We start from the raw sequence: 15,605 nt of genomic DNA on the forward strand, positions 1-15,605 counted from the left end.
AGGCCATTGAGAAGGGGTAGGGATGGCACAAGGAGCTAGATGGGTGGGAGAAAAGAAGGGAGAGAGGTAGAAGACCCAAACAACAAAAAAAATATGACCCTGCAGGAGCCAACCAAAGTAGGACAGCATGGACCCAGGGAGCTCATGTGCTGGTGACTCTAGACAATTGCTGCAACACAGCTGGTTGAGAAGGGGCAGGGAAAGCCCATGAAGCTAGGTAGGAGGGAGAAAGAAAGGAAGGGAGAAAGAGAGAGAAGAAACAAGAACAAATGATGCCAAGGGAGCTGGCCAGTGGGGACAAGTGGTTTTCTAGCTGAGTAATGGGATACAGCAAAAAGGGCAGAAGGGTAGGAGGTAGGAAAATGTGCATCCCTGGTTACCAGGTACTCTGTCTCCTGTACCTTCTGTACTCCCTGTCTGGGGTCCTTGGTGGCTGTGGTCCAAGATGACGAATCTGTGCTGCATCAGCTGGCAGGGCACCTCCACTCTGTTGCTCTCCTTTTTCTCCATTCTCTGTCAGCTTCTACTTCCATTTGGTGCTTGACCAAGTTGTTTTTCCCTCCATTTGATGTTTAGGGTTCCAGGATTGACATCTGTATGTATCTTACTTAGTTTTTTGAGTCTTTGCGGCAAAGGGATGGCATGGTGCTTCTGTATATAGCATCATGTTGGCCCTGCCTCGGCGTTATTATTTTTAAAGTTTATAATTTATTAAAAAGTTGTTTTCCACAGCGACCAAGTTTAAAAGGAACAATATTTAAATACATGAACATGACTTGGAAATTGTTTTTCTTTTTATTTATGTGTTGACTTGGTTAGTACTTCCCTGCCTTTTAAAAAAATGTTTTATAAACTTATTGCTTGGTTGTTAGTTTTTCAATTAAAATAGAAAATATTATTAAAAACTGCAATTAAAAAGCATACCAAGCAATACAGTAAACCAACTACACCTAATAGACATATATAGAACACTCCACCAACAACAGCTGGATACACTATTTTCTCAAAGAACATAGAATAATCTCCAGGGGCAGACCATATGCTAGGCCATAAATAAGTTTCAATAAATTTTATAGAACTGGAATCACACAAAATATGTTCTCCAACTACAGTAGAATGAAATTAGAAAACAATAACAAAACAAATTGGGGAAATACACTAATATGAGACAATTAAACAACACACACTTCAATAACCATTGCTTAAAAAGTGGAATAAGAAAATACTTTGATATGAAAACACAACATACCAAAACTTATAGGATTCATGAAAAACAGTGCTAAAAGGAAAATGTATGCCTGAGAGTGCCTATGTTAAAAAAGAAGACAGGAAGCAGAGCCAAGATGGCGGAATAGACAGACATTTCCAGCGAGCCCTCTTTACAACAAAGACCTGAAAAAACAAGTAAAACGAGTATATTTGTGGCAAGCTGGGAGCCCTGAGCTTCAAAGGCAAGCTTAGAAAATGAGCTGAGGGGCTGGGGGAGGAAAAGACCATTCAGAAGAGGAGAGGACTTACTGGATCTGAATAGTGGGGAGACCTCAGGCAGCAGTCCCAAAACGAGGGTGGCGGGGGGCTGCTACTAGCGTTCGGCCGCAGTTTCCTCAGGGAGAAGCAGCCAGCTGCACAGCCTACTCACACCTCTGGAACCTGAGGAGAATGGCGCTCTCAGCAAAAGCTAAGTACTTGAATATATTTTAACTTGCCCCCCCCACACACACGCAAACCGGCTTCGGTGGCTAAATTCCCTGGGCCTGAGGTAGGCACTTTTGAGCACCTAAAGCCATCCTCCCGCCCTTGGGGAAGGAAAAAATTTGCCTTTGGGGGAAAAGATAATTTGCTAGCTCCACTAAGTGGGGGAGATCAGGACAGAAGCATCTCCTATCCAGAAATTAATTGTCCATGGATGATGAGCACCTTTCCATTCTGCATGGACCTGTGTGGGCCTATTTTGGGAGAATAGGCCCTTGTTGGCAGACACAACCATTTCAGCTGTGAGGAGGAGAGGTGGGTGTTTGATGTTTGACATTGCTTTGCCTATTAAACAAGCTCCCCACCTACCCACATCAGGGAACTAAGGACTGGTAGCTCGACTCAGGTCACCCAGCCAGCCGCGACAGGGGCCCAAGACAACCGGTACCTCCCAGTTCTTACGACCAAAAACTTTGGGTGCCTATGGTCCATTTGCAAAACCCACCCACCCGCACGCTCTAGGGAACAGGGACACGCTTTCCTCAGAGACACTTGGGAGTCTTTTCTCCGGCCCCTGCCTTGTTCAGAGCATGACCCCCTGCTGCAATCAGATACCAGTATATATGCCAATCACCCCTGCCCCTCTAAGACTCTAGAACAGAGCCTGTACCAGACACTTGATGATCAGCTACCTGGAAACTTGAGCTGAATTCATACAAGAAAACTGAATGGACTCCTAGACTGATATACCTGATAACAGCTCTAGCAGGCTGGGACAGGACATCAGAGCTCCAAAGGCGAAAATAATCAAGCTAGCTCACTCAAGCAACCCATAAGGGTATACCAAAACAAAACAAAGCAAGAAGCTACGACACAGTAAGCAAGCACAAACTAATAGAATAACTTATGGATGGCTCGGAGACAACAGTCAATATCAAGTCACAAAAAGAAACAGACCATGATCACCTCAACAGGCTCTCAAAACAAAGAATCCAGGGATCTTCTACATGAAAGTGCATTCCTGGAATTACCAGATGCAGAATATAAAAGTTTAATATACAGAACCCTTCAAGACATCAGCAAGGAAATGAGACAATATGCAGAACAAGCCAAGGAACACACAGATAAAGCAACTGAAGAAATTAGAAAGATTGTTCAGGAACATAATGAAAAGTTTAATAAGCTGGAAAAATCCATAGACAGACAGCAACCAGAAATTCAGAAGATTAACAATAAAATTACAGAAGTAGACAACTCAATAGAAAGTCAGAGGAGCAGAATTGACCATGTAGAAGCTGGAATTTATGAACTCAAAGATAAATCACTTGGCACTAATATATTTGAAGAAAAATCAGACAAAAGAATTTTAAAAAATGAAGAAACCTTAAGAATCCTGTGGGACTCTATCAAGAGAAATAACCTATGAGTGATTGGAGTACCAGAACAGGGAGGGATAACAGAACATACAGAGAGAATTGTTGGAGATTTGCTGGCAGAAAACTTCTCTGATACCATGAAAGATGAGAAGACATCTATGCAAGATGCTCATCGAACTCCACATAAGGTAGATGTTAAAAAAAAGTCACCAAGACATATTATAGTCAAACTTGCCAAAACCAAAGCTAAAGAGAGAATTATAAGAGCAGCAAGGGAAAAACGAAAAGTCACCTACAAAGGCGAGCCACTAAAAATAAGCTCAGATTACTCGGCAGAAACCATGCAGGCAAGAAGGCAATAGAATGACATATTTAAAAAATTGAAAGAAAAAAAATTACCTGCCAAGAATCATATATTCGGCAAAACTGTAACTTAAATATGAAGGTGAAATTAAGACATTTCCAGATAAACACAAGTTGAGGGAATTCGTAAAAACCAAACCAAAACTAGAAGAAATACTAAAGGGAGTTCTTTGCTTAGAAAATCAATAATATCAGGTATCAACCCAAGACTAGAACACTGGGCAGAGCAACCAGAAGTCAACCCAGACAGGGAAATCCAAAAAAAAAAAAAAAAAACCAAGATTATTTAAAAAAAAAAAAAGCTCAAAACAGGGTAACAGCAATCTTATTATATAAAAGAAGACAACATTAGAATAATAAAAAGGGACTAAGAAATGGAATCATACACCTTCCATATGGAGAGGAAGATACGGTGATACAAAGAAATAAAAGATAGGTTTAAATTTAGAAAACTAGGGGTAAATAATAAGGTAACCAAAAAGGAAGCAAACTATCCTAATCATCAAAATAAAATACAAGGCAAAAATAGAGACTCAGCAGAAACAGAATCAAGAACAACAAATATGAGGAAAGGACAATATATACAGATAATCTACTCAGGACATAAAATGAAGTGGGAAAAAGAAACTGTCAACAACACACAAAAAAAGACATCAAAATGATAGCACTACATTCATACATATCCATAGTTAGGCTGAAGGTAAATGGACTAAATGCACCAGTAAAGAGACAGAGAGTGGCCGAATGGATTAAAAAACAAGATCCGTCTATATGCTGCCTACAAGAAACACACCTTAGACTTAGAGACACAAAAAACTAAAACTCAAAGGATGGAAAAAAATATATCAAGCAAATGACAATCAAAAAAGAGCAGGAGTAGCAATATTAATTTCTATCAAAATAGACTTTAAGGTTAAATCCATCATAAAGGATAAGGAAGGACACTATATCATGATTAAAGGGGCAATACACCAAGAAGATATAACCATATTAAATATTTATGCACCCAATAACAGGACTGCAAGATACATAAAACAAACTCTATCAGCATTGAAAAGGGAGACAGATAGCTCCACAGTAATAGTAGGAGACTTCAACACACCACTTTTGGTGTAGCACAGGACATCCAGAAAGAAGCTCAATAAAGACACAGAAGATCTAAATGCCATAATCAACCAACTTGACCTCATACACATATACAGAACACTCCACCCAACAGCAACCAAGTATACATTCTTTTCTAGTGCATATGGAACATTCTCTAGAATAGACCACATATTAGGTCATAAAGAAAGACTTAGCAGAATCCAAAACATTGAAATATTAGAAAGCATCTAATCTGACCATAAGGCCATAAAAGTGGAAATCAATAACAGGAAAAGCAGGGAAAAGGAATCAAACACTTGGAAACTGAACAATACCCTGCTCAAAAAAGACTGGATTATAGAAGACATTAAGGATGGAATAAAGAAATTCAGAGAATCCAATGAGCATGAAAACACTTCCTATCAGAACCTTTGGGACACAGCAAAAGTGGTGCTCAGAGGCCAATTTATATCAATAAATGCACACATCCAAAAAGAAAAAAGGGCCAAAATCAAAGAATTATCCCTTCAACTTGAACAAATAGGAAGAGAGCAACGAAAGAAACCCTCAGGCACCAGAAGAAAACAATAGTAAAAATTAGAGCTGAACTAAATGAAATAGAAAACAGAAAAACAATTGAAAGAATTAACAAGACCAAAAGCTGGTTTTTTGAAAAAATTAACAACATTGATAAACCACTGGCCAAACTGACTAAAGAAATACAGGAGAGGAAGCAAATAACACGAATAAGAAATGAGATGGGCTATATTATGACAGACACAACTGAAATTAAAAGAATCATATCAGATCACTATGAAAAACTATGCTCAAATTTGAAAACCTAGAAGAAATGGGTGAATTTCTAGAAACACACTTCCTACCTAAACTAACACAAACAGAGGTAGAACAACTAAATAGACCCATAACAAAAGAAGAGAATGAAAAGATAATCAAAAAACTCCCCCCCGCCCCCCCGCCAAAAAAAAAAGCCCTGGTCCGGGAGGCTTCACTGCAGAGTTCTACCAAACTTTCAGGGAAGAGTTAACACCACTACTACTAAAGGTATTTCAGGGCATAGAAAAGGATGGAATGCTACCAAACTCATTCTATGAAGCCAGCATATCCCTGATACCAAAACCAGGTAAAGACACGACAAGAAAAGAAAATTATAGACCTATATCCCTCATGAAGGTAGTTGCAAAAATCCTCAACAAAATTCTAGCCAATAGAATTCAACAACATATCAAAAAAAAAATTCACTATGACCAGGTGGGATTCATAACAGGTATGCAGGGATAGTTGAACATTAGAAAAACAATTAATGTAATTTTTTTTCTTTTCACCACATAAATAAAACGAAAGATAAGAATCACGTGATTTTATCAACTGATGCAGAAAAGGCATTAGACAAAGTTCAACACCCATTCATGGTAAAAACTCTCAGCAAAATAGGAATAGAAGGAAAATTCCTCAACATAATAAAGGGCATTTATCCAAAGCCGAAAGCCAACATCACCCTAAATGAACAAAGCCTGAAAACATTCCCACTGAGATCAGGAACCAGACAAGGACCCTCTTTATCACCACTCTTACTCAACATTGTGCTCGAGGTCCTAGCCAGAGCGTTTAGGCTAGATAAAGAAATAAAGCACATTCAGATTGGCAAGGAAGAAGTCAAAGTACCTCTATTTACAGATGACATGATCTTATACACAGAAAACCCTAAGGAATCCTCAAGAAAACGACTGAAACTAATAAGAGTTCAGCAGAGTATCAGGATACAAGATAAACATACAAAAATCAGTTGGATTCCTCAACACCAACAAAAAGAACATCCAAGAGGAAATCACCAAATCAATGCCATTTACAGTAGCCCCCCAGAAGATAAAATACTTAGGAAAAAAATCTTACCGGAGATGTAAAAGACTTATACAAAGAAAACCACAGTACACTTCTGCAAGGAACCAAAAGAGACTTACATGAGTGGAAAAACGTACCTTGCTCATGGATAGGAAGACTTAACATTATAAAAATGTCTATTCTATCAAAAGCGATCTATACATTTAATGCAATTACGATCTAAATCCCAACGACATTCTTTAAAGAGATGGAGAAAGAAATCACCAACTTCATATGGAAGGGAAAGAGGCTCTGGATAAATAAGGCATTACTGAAAAAGAAGAACAAAGTGGGAGGCCTTACTTTACCTGATTTTAGAACCTATTATGCCGCCACAGTAGTCAAAACAGCCCGGTACTGGTACAACAACACATACATAGACCAATGGAACAGAATTGAGAATCCAGACATAAATCCATCCACATATGAAAGGCAGATGATATTTGACAAAGGCCCCAAAACGGTTAAATGGGGAAAAGATAGTCTTTTTAACAAATGGTGCGGGCATAACTGGATATCCATCTGAAAAAAAAATGAAACAAGACCCATACCTCACACTGTGCACAAAAATGGGCTAGAAATAGATCAAAGACCTAAATATAAAATTTTAAACGGTAAAAATCATGGAAGAAAAAATAAGGACAACGTTAGGAGCCCTAATACATGGCATAAACAGTATACAAAACATTAGTAAGAAAGCAGAAGAAAAACTAGATAACGGGGAGCTCCTAAAAATCAAACACCTATGCTCATCCAAAGACTTCATCAAAAGAGTAAAAAGACTACCTAAAGACTGGGAAAAAGTTTTTAGCTATGACATTTCTGATCAGCGCTTGATCTCTAAAATCTACATGATACTGCAAAAACTCAACTGCAAAAAGACAAATAACCCAATTAAAAAATGGGCAAAAGATATGAATAGACACTTCATTAAAGAAGACATTCAGGTAGCTAACAGATATATGAGGAAATGCTCACGATCATTAGCCATTAGAGAAATGCAGATCAAAACTACAATGAGAGTTCATCTCACTCCAACAAGGCTGGCATTAATCCAAAAAACGAAAAACAGTAAATGTTGGAGAGGCTGTGGAGAGATTGGAACACTTCTACACTGCTGGTGGGAATGTAAAATGTTAAAACCACTTTGGAAATCGATTTGGCACTTCCTTAAAAAGTTAGAAATAGAACTACCATACAATCCTGCAATCCCACTCCTCGAAATAATCCTAGAGAAATAAGAGCCTTTACACAAACACCCACGTTTATTGCAGCACTGTTTACAATTGCAATAAGATTGAAGCAACCAAGGTGCCCATCAACGGATGAATGGGTAAATAAATTATGGTATATTCACACAATGGAATACTACACATTGATAAAGAAAAGTGAGGAACCTGTGAAACATTTCATAACATGGAGGAACCTCGAAGGCATTATGCTGAGTGAAATTAGTCAGTTGCAAAAGGACAAATATTATAAGATCCTGAGAAATAGTTTTAACTGGGAAGAAAGCATTCTTTTGTGGTTACAAGAGGAGGGAGGGTGGGAAAGTGGGAGAGGAGTATTCACTAATTAGCTGGTAGATAAGAACTAGTTTAGGTGAAGGCAAAGACAGCACACAATACAGGGGAGGTCAGCACAACTGGACTAAACCAAAAGCAGTTTCCTGAATAAACGGAATGCTACGAAGTTCAGTGTAGCCGGGGCACAGGTTTGGGGACCATGGTTTCAGGGGACATCTAAGTCAATTGGCATAATAAAATCTAATAAGAAAACATTTTGCATCCTACTTTGAAGAGTGGCATCTGGGGTCTTAAACGCTAGCAAGCAGCCATCTAAGATGCATCAATTGGTTTCAACCCACCTGGATCAACGGAGAATGAAGAACGCCAAGGACACAAGGCGATTACAAGCCCAAGAGATAGAAAGGGCCACATGAACCAGAGACTACATCATCCTGAGACCAGAAGAACTAGATGGTGCCCGGCTACAACTGATGACTGCCCTGACAGGGAACACAACGGAGAACCCCTGACTGCCCTGGCAGGGACCACAACAGAGAAATCCTGAAGGAGCAGGAGAGCAGTTGGATGCAGACCCCAAATTCTCATAAGACCAGACTTAATGGTCTGACTGAGCCTAGAAGGACTCTGGTGGTCATGGCCCCCAGACCTTCTGTTGGCCCAGGACAGGAACCATTCCCGAAGCCACCTCTTCAGACCTGGATTGGACTGGACAATGGGTTGGGGAGGGATGCTGGTGAGGAGTGAGCTTCTTGGATCAGGTGGACACTTGAGACTATGTTGGCATCTCCTGCCTGGAGGGGAGATGAGAGGGTGGAGGGGGTTAGAAGCTGGCCAAAGGGACATGAAAAAAGAGAGTGGGCTGTCTCATTAGGGGGAGAGTAATTGGGATTGTGTAGCAAGGTGTATATGGGTTTTTGTGTGAGAGACTGACTTGATTTGTAAACTTTCACTTAAAGCACAATAAAAAGTATAAAAACAGTTGATAATTTAAACCTTCCACCTTAAGAAAGTAGAAACAAGAAGCTCAAGCTAAACTCAAAGCAAACAGAAGGAAGTAAACAATAAAGATTAGAGCAGAAACTAATGAAATAAATATAAAAATAACAGAGAAAAATCAAAAAATATGTTCTTTGTAACGATCAACAAAATTAGCACTCTTTTAGATAGAAGACCAAGAACAAAACAAAAAAAAAACCTGAAACCCATTACCGTTGAGTTGATTCGACTCATAGCAACCCTGTAAGACAGAGAAGAACTGCCCCATAGGGTTTCCAAGGAGTGGCTGGTAGATTCGAACTGCTGACCTTTTGGTTAGTAGCCAAGATCTTTACCAATGTGCCACCAGGACTCCAAGAAAAAAACAGAAGACTCAAATTATTAAAATCTGGAATGAAAAAGACATTGTAATAGACCTTAGAGAAATAAAAAGAATTATAAGGAAATACTGTGAACAATTGTACATGAAAAATTAGATAACATAAATGAGATGGAAAAATTCCCAGAAAGATACCAACTACAGAAACAAATTCAAGAAGAAATAGAAAATCTGAACAGACCTATACTAAGAGATTGAATTAGTTAAAAAAAAAAAAAAAACTTACCACAGAGTAAAGCCCAGAACCAGATAACTTCACTGGTGAATTCTTCTAAACACATGAAGAATTAACCAGAATCCTTCTCAAACTCTTCTGAGAAATAGAAGCAGAGATAACACTTTCCAACTCATTCTATGAGAAAAATACTATACTCATAAGGAGTTCCTGGATTAAAACAAACAGTTAAGCGTTCCACTACTAACCAAAATACTGGTAGTTCAAACCCACCCAGAAAGCCTGGAAACTTGCTTCCAAAAGGTCACAGCCTTGAAAACCGTTTGGAATGCAGTTCTACTCTGCAACATATGGGGTCACCATGGGTTTGATTGGACTTGACGGCAACTGGTTTGTTTTTCTTTTTTCTTTTTAATCCAAACCAGACAAAGACATCACAAGAAAAGAAAACTGCAGACAAATATCACTTACCAATATAGATATAAAAATCCTCAAGAAAATACGAGCAAACCTAATCCAGCAACTACAAAAGTATTATAAAGTATGACCAAGTGAAAAAGAGGAAGACCATCAATGAGATGGATTGACACAGTAGCTGCAACAGTGGGTTGTTATGAGGATGGCACAGGACTGGGCGCTGTTTCATTCTGTTGTACATAGGGTCGCTCTGAGTTGGAACCTAAAGACAGCACCCAACAACAACAACAATGGCCAAGTGCAATTTTCCCCAGGAATGCAAGGTTGGTTCAACATTCGAAAATCAACAAATATACCGTACTGATAAAATAAAGGGCAACAACCATATAGTCTAGCTACTTAGTTCTGCTGTAACAGAAATGCCACGAATGGGTGGCTTTAACAAACAGAAACTTATTTTCTCAGTCTAGGACGTTATAGGTTCAAATTTGTGGTGCCAGATCTAGAGGAAGGCTTTCTCTGTCGGCTCTTGAGGAAGTTCCTTGTCTCTTTTAGCTTCTGCTCCATATCTTCATGTGGCTTGGCATCTCTCTTCTCCCTTCGCTGCTTCTTTCACTTGCTTGTTTAATCTCTTTTATATCTCAAAAGAGATTGACTTAAGATAAACCCTACACTAACCCTTTGTCATTAACATAACAAAGACAATCCATTCCCAAATGGAATTATAAACACAGGCATAGAAGTTAGGATTTGTAACTCATATTTTGGGGCTACACAAAACAATGCACAGCATGTAAAATCAACTCCATGTTGTTATTGTTAGTTAGTTGCCCTCAAGTCAATTCTGACTCATGGCGACTCCATGTGTGCAGAGTAGAACTGCTCTATAGAATTTCCAAGGATGAGACCTTTCAGAAGCAGATCATCAGGCCTGTCTTCTGAGGTTCCTCTGGGTGGATTCGGACTGTCAACTTTTCAACTAGTAGTCAAGCACTTAACCATTGTTGCCGCTCAGAGACTCCTAATCATCTCAATAGATGCTGAAAAAGAATTTGACAAAATCCAACACATCTTTATGATAAAACAAATTTGAAAATACAAGACAACTTCCTCATCTTGACAAAAGGCTTCAAGGAAAAATCCACAGCTAATATCACACATAATGGTGAAAAACTTAATGTGTTCTTCCTAACGTCAGGGAGAAGACAAGGATGTCTGCTTTTATTACTTCTATTCAACATTCTACTGAAAGTTCTAGACAGGGCAATTAGGCAAGAAAAATATATAAAAGGCATCAATATTGGAAAGGAAGAAGTAAAACTATCTCTATTTGCAGAAGACATGACCTTGTGTACACAAAATACTAAGGAATTCACTAGAAATATTAAAACTAATAAATGAGTTCAGCAAGGGTGCAGGACACAGGATCACTATACAAAAATATGGTGTATTTCTGTGCAGTACCAATGAAAATTCTAAAAATGAAATTAAGAAACTGTCTTAGATCTCTAGTGCTGCTATAACAGAAACACAAGTGGGGGGCTTTAACAAAGAGAAATTTTTTCTCTAACAGTCTAGGAGGTTAGAAGTCTGAATTCAGGGTGCCAGCTCCAGGGAAAGTCTTTCTCTCTCTGTCAGCTCTGGGGGAAGGTCCTTGTCATCAATCTTCCCCAGTCAAGGAGCTTCTCAGCACAGGGACCCTGGGTCCAAAGGATGCAATATTCTCCTGGCTCTTGTTTCTTGGTGGTACGAGGTCCCCATGTCTCTCTGCTTGCTTCTCTCTTTTGTATCTCAAGAGAGACTGACTTAAGACACAACCTAATCTTGTAGATTAACTCCTGTCTCATTAACATAACTGCCGATAATCCCACCTCATTAACATCATAGAGGTAGGATTTACAACACATAGGAAAATCGCAACAGATGACAAAATGGTGAACAATCACACAACACTAGGAATCATGGCCTAGCCAAGTTGACACACATTTTGGGGGGACACAATTCATCCATAACAGAAACTAATCCCATTTTTTAATAGCAGGAAAAAAACGAAACACCTGGAAACAAATTTAACAAAAGAAATACAAGACGTACATGGAAAACTGCAAAACGTTGTTGAAAAAAAATAAAGAAGACCTAAAGAAATAGAAAGACACCCTGTGTTCACGAATTGGAAGATGTAAATTTCTAAGATGGCCATACTCTCCAAGTAATCAACAAATTCAATGCAATCCTTATAGAAACCCCAGATGGCTTTTTTGCAGCAATTAAAAAATCTGATCCTAAAATTCATTTGGAAGTGTAAGGGACCCCAAACAACCAAAACAATCCTGAAAGTAAGGAACAAAGTTGGAAAACTCACACTTCGTGATTTCAAATCTTACTACAAAGCTACAGTAATCAAAGCAGTGTGGTACTGGCGTAAGCATAGACATATTGATCAATGGGATACAATTGAGAGCCCAGAAATAAACCCTGATATTTATGGCCAATTAATTTTCAACTAGGGTGCCAAGACAATTCAATGGAAAAGAATAGTCTTTTGACAAATGGTGTTGGGGAAACTGGTTATCCACATGCAAAAGCCCTACCTCACAAACTCAAAAATTAACTCAAAATGAGTCAAAGACCTAAATGCGTGAGCTACAACTATAAAACTGTTATAAGAAAATATCTGAGTAAATCTTTGTGATCATGGATTAAGCAATGATGTCTTTGATAGGACACCAAAAGCACAAGGAACAAGAGAAAATGAAAGAGGTATTAGAATCTCAACATTATATACTTTGTGCTTCAAAAGGAACCATCAAGAAAGTGAACAGACAACACCAAATGGGAGAAAATATTAGCAAATCATGTATCTGATAATGAACATTTATTCAGAATAAATAGCTTGTACAACTCAATGATAAAAAAGCAAAAAAAAAAACATTGCTGTCGAGTCAATTCCAACCCATAAAGGCATATAACTCAAAACAAGGCACAATAATTGATTTCTATTTGACTGGAGCAACAAAGAAAGAAGGAGAGTCAGGAAAAGAAGGTGGATATGGGATGTGTGGCTAATTGCTTCCATAAATAGCTACCTCCTTTGCCCTGAGACCAGAATAACTGGATGGTGCCCGGCTACCATTACTGAATATTTTGATTAAAAACTCTATAGAAGAATCCTGATCAAAAGTGGGAAAAATGCAGAATAAAATTTCAAATTCTAGGCGGGGCCAAGATGGCGGACTAGGTAGACGCTACCTCGGATCCCTCTTGCAACAAAGACTCGGAAAAACAAGTGAATCGATCACATACATAACAATTTACGAACCCTGAACAACAAACACAGATTTAGAGACGGAGAACGAACAAATACGGGGAAGCAGCGATTGTTTTTGGAGCCTGGAGCCAGCGTACCAGTCAGGTAACCTTTGGCGCCTGATTTAGGGCAGAGCCCAGGGGAGCAGACGGCGCAAACAAGGGGCCCAGCCCTAACAAGGGGCCCAGCCCTACCCCCCGAACTCACCCCGGGAGGGGGCTCAGCCGGTTCAAGAGGGCAGTGTGGTGACACAGCCGGTGGGAGAAGTCCCCGGGAGGCACTGACTGGTCTTGGAGTGGGGAGAGCAGCGTCCCAGCCGGGGAACCGTCCCGCCGGGATTTTGACTGGGCGCAGGCATGGCACAAGCACAGAGAGCTGCTCCACTCCCCTGAACTAACCCCGGGAGGGGTCCAAGCCGGTTCGCGCAGGCGGCGTGGCGACACAGCCGGTGGGAGAAGTCCCCGGGAGGCAGTGACTGGTCTTGGAGCGGGGAGAGCAGCGTCCCAGCCGGGGAACCGTCCCGCCAGGATTTTGACTGGGCGCAGGTACGGCACAAGCCCGGAGAGCTGCTCCACTACCCTGAACTAACCCCGGGAGGGGGCCCAGCTGGTTCACGCGGGCGGCGTGGCGACGCAGCCGGTGGGAGAAGTCCCCGGGAGGCAGCGACTGGTCTTGGAGCAGGGAGAGCAGCGTCCCAGCTGGGACACGCGGTCACGGCACAAGCAAGGGGAGCTGCTCCACTCACCTGAACTAACCCCGGGAGGGGGCCCAGCCAGTTTTCGGAGGGGGCATGGCAACGCAGCTGGCGGGACGAGAAGTCCCCGGGAGGCAGCGACTGATTTTGGAGTCGAGAGTGCACCGTCCCAGCAGAGAAACCTTGACGTTGGGCGTGGGGCTGGCAGCGGAGGATCTGACCGTGACTTCAGCGGGCCAGACCCCCTGGGGGCAATCTCCACACAGCCAGCACACATACGCGACACGCCCCGTGGGAATCTCAGATATAATAGTCATTCCAAGCAAGACAAGCAACTCTGGCTATATTCTGAGGTGCTACTCTCCTATCTCCCTGATCCCTCTCCCACCCTCTCCAGGCGGCTTCATTAACATCCGAATTGCTGAGCCAGAGGGAGAACGGCTCCTCTGGCTCCGCAGCGGCTTTGCTTCCCCCCCCCTTTTTTTTTCTTTTGGTCCTTTCCTAATCCACTCTTTCGGCCTGAGAGAAGGAACAACAACAACAATAGAAAAAAAAACCAGGGACCAAAAATCCACCCCTAATTGGACTAAAAACACAGAACCAGCTACAGCCAAGCATATACGATCCAAACCTCAGACTTTCATCCTTACAGGGAACAGGGTGGCAGTTATAATCCAAAGGTAATTCTGATAGGGATCTGACTGCATTTTTTTTAGTGGATTTTCTGGAAAAACTAGTTTCCCAGTGATGGCTCGGAGACAGCAGTCCATATCAAACCACATAAAGAAGCAGACCATGACAGCTTCTCCAACTCCCCAAACAAAAGAATCAAAATCTTTCCCAAATGAAGATACAATCCTGGAATTATCAGATACAGAATATAAAAAACTAATTTACAGAACGCTTCAAGACATCAGAAACGAAATAAGGCAAACTGCAGAAAAAGCCAAGGAACACACTGATAAAACTGTTGAAGAACTCAAAAAGATTATTCAAGAACATAGTGGAAAAATTAATAAGTTGCAAGAATCCATAGAGGGACAGCATGTAGAAATCCAAAAGATTAACAATAAAATTACAGAATTAGACAATGCAATAGGAAGTCAGAGGAGCAGACTCGAGCAATTAGAATGTAGACTGGGACATCTGGAGGACCAGGGAATCAACACCAACATAGCTGAAAAAAAATCAGATAAAAGAATTTAAAAAAATGAAGAAACCCTAAGAATCATGTTGGACTCTATCAAGAAGGATAACTTGCGAGTGATTGGAGTCCCAGAACAGGGAGGGGGGACAGAAAACACAGAGAAAATAGTTGAAGAACTCCTGACACAAAACTTCCCTGACATCATGAAAGACGAAAGGATATCTATCCAAGATGCCCATCGAACCCCATTTAAGATTGATCCAAATAGAAAAACACCAAGACATATTATCATCAAACTAGCCAAAACCAAAGATAAAGAGAAAATTTTAAAAGCAGCCAGGGAGAAAAGAAAGGTTTCCTTCAAGGGAGAATCAATAAGAATAAGTTCAGACTACTCAGCAGAAACCATGCAGGCAAGAGGGGAATGGGACGACATATACAGAGCACTGAAGGAGAAAAACTGCCAGCCAAGGATCATATATCCAGCAAAACTCTCTCTGAAATATGAAGACGAAATTAAGATATTTACAGATAAACACAAGCTT

This window comes from Elephas maximus, chromosome X, assembly GCF_024166365.1.
Source record: "Elephas maximus indicus isolate mEleMax1 chromosome X, mEleMax1 primary haplotype, whole genome shotgun sequence".
NCBI classification, from domain to species: domain Eukaryota; kingdom Metazoa; phylum Chordata; class Mammalia; order Proboscidea; family Elephantidae; genus Elephas; species Elephas maximus.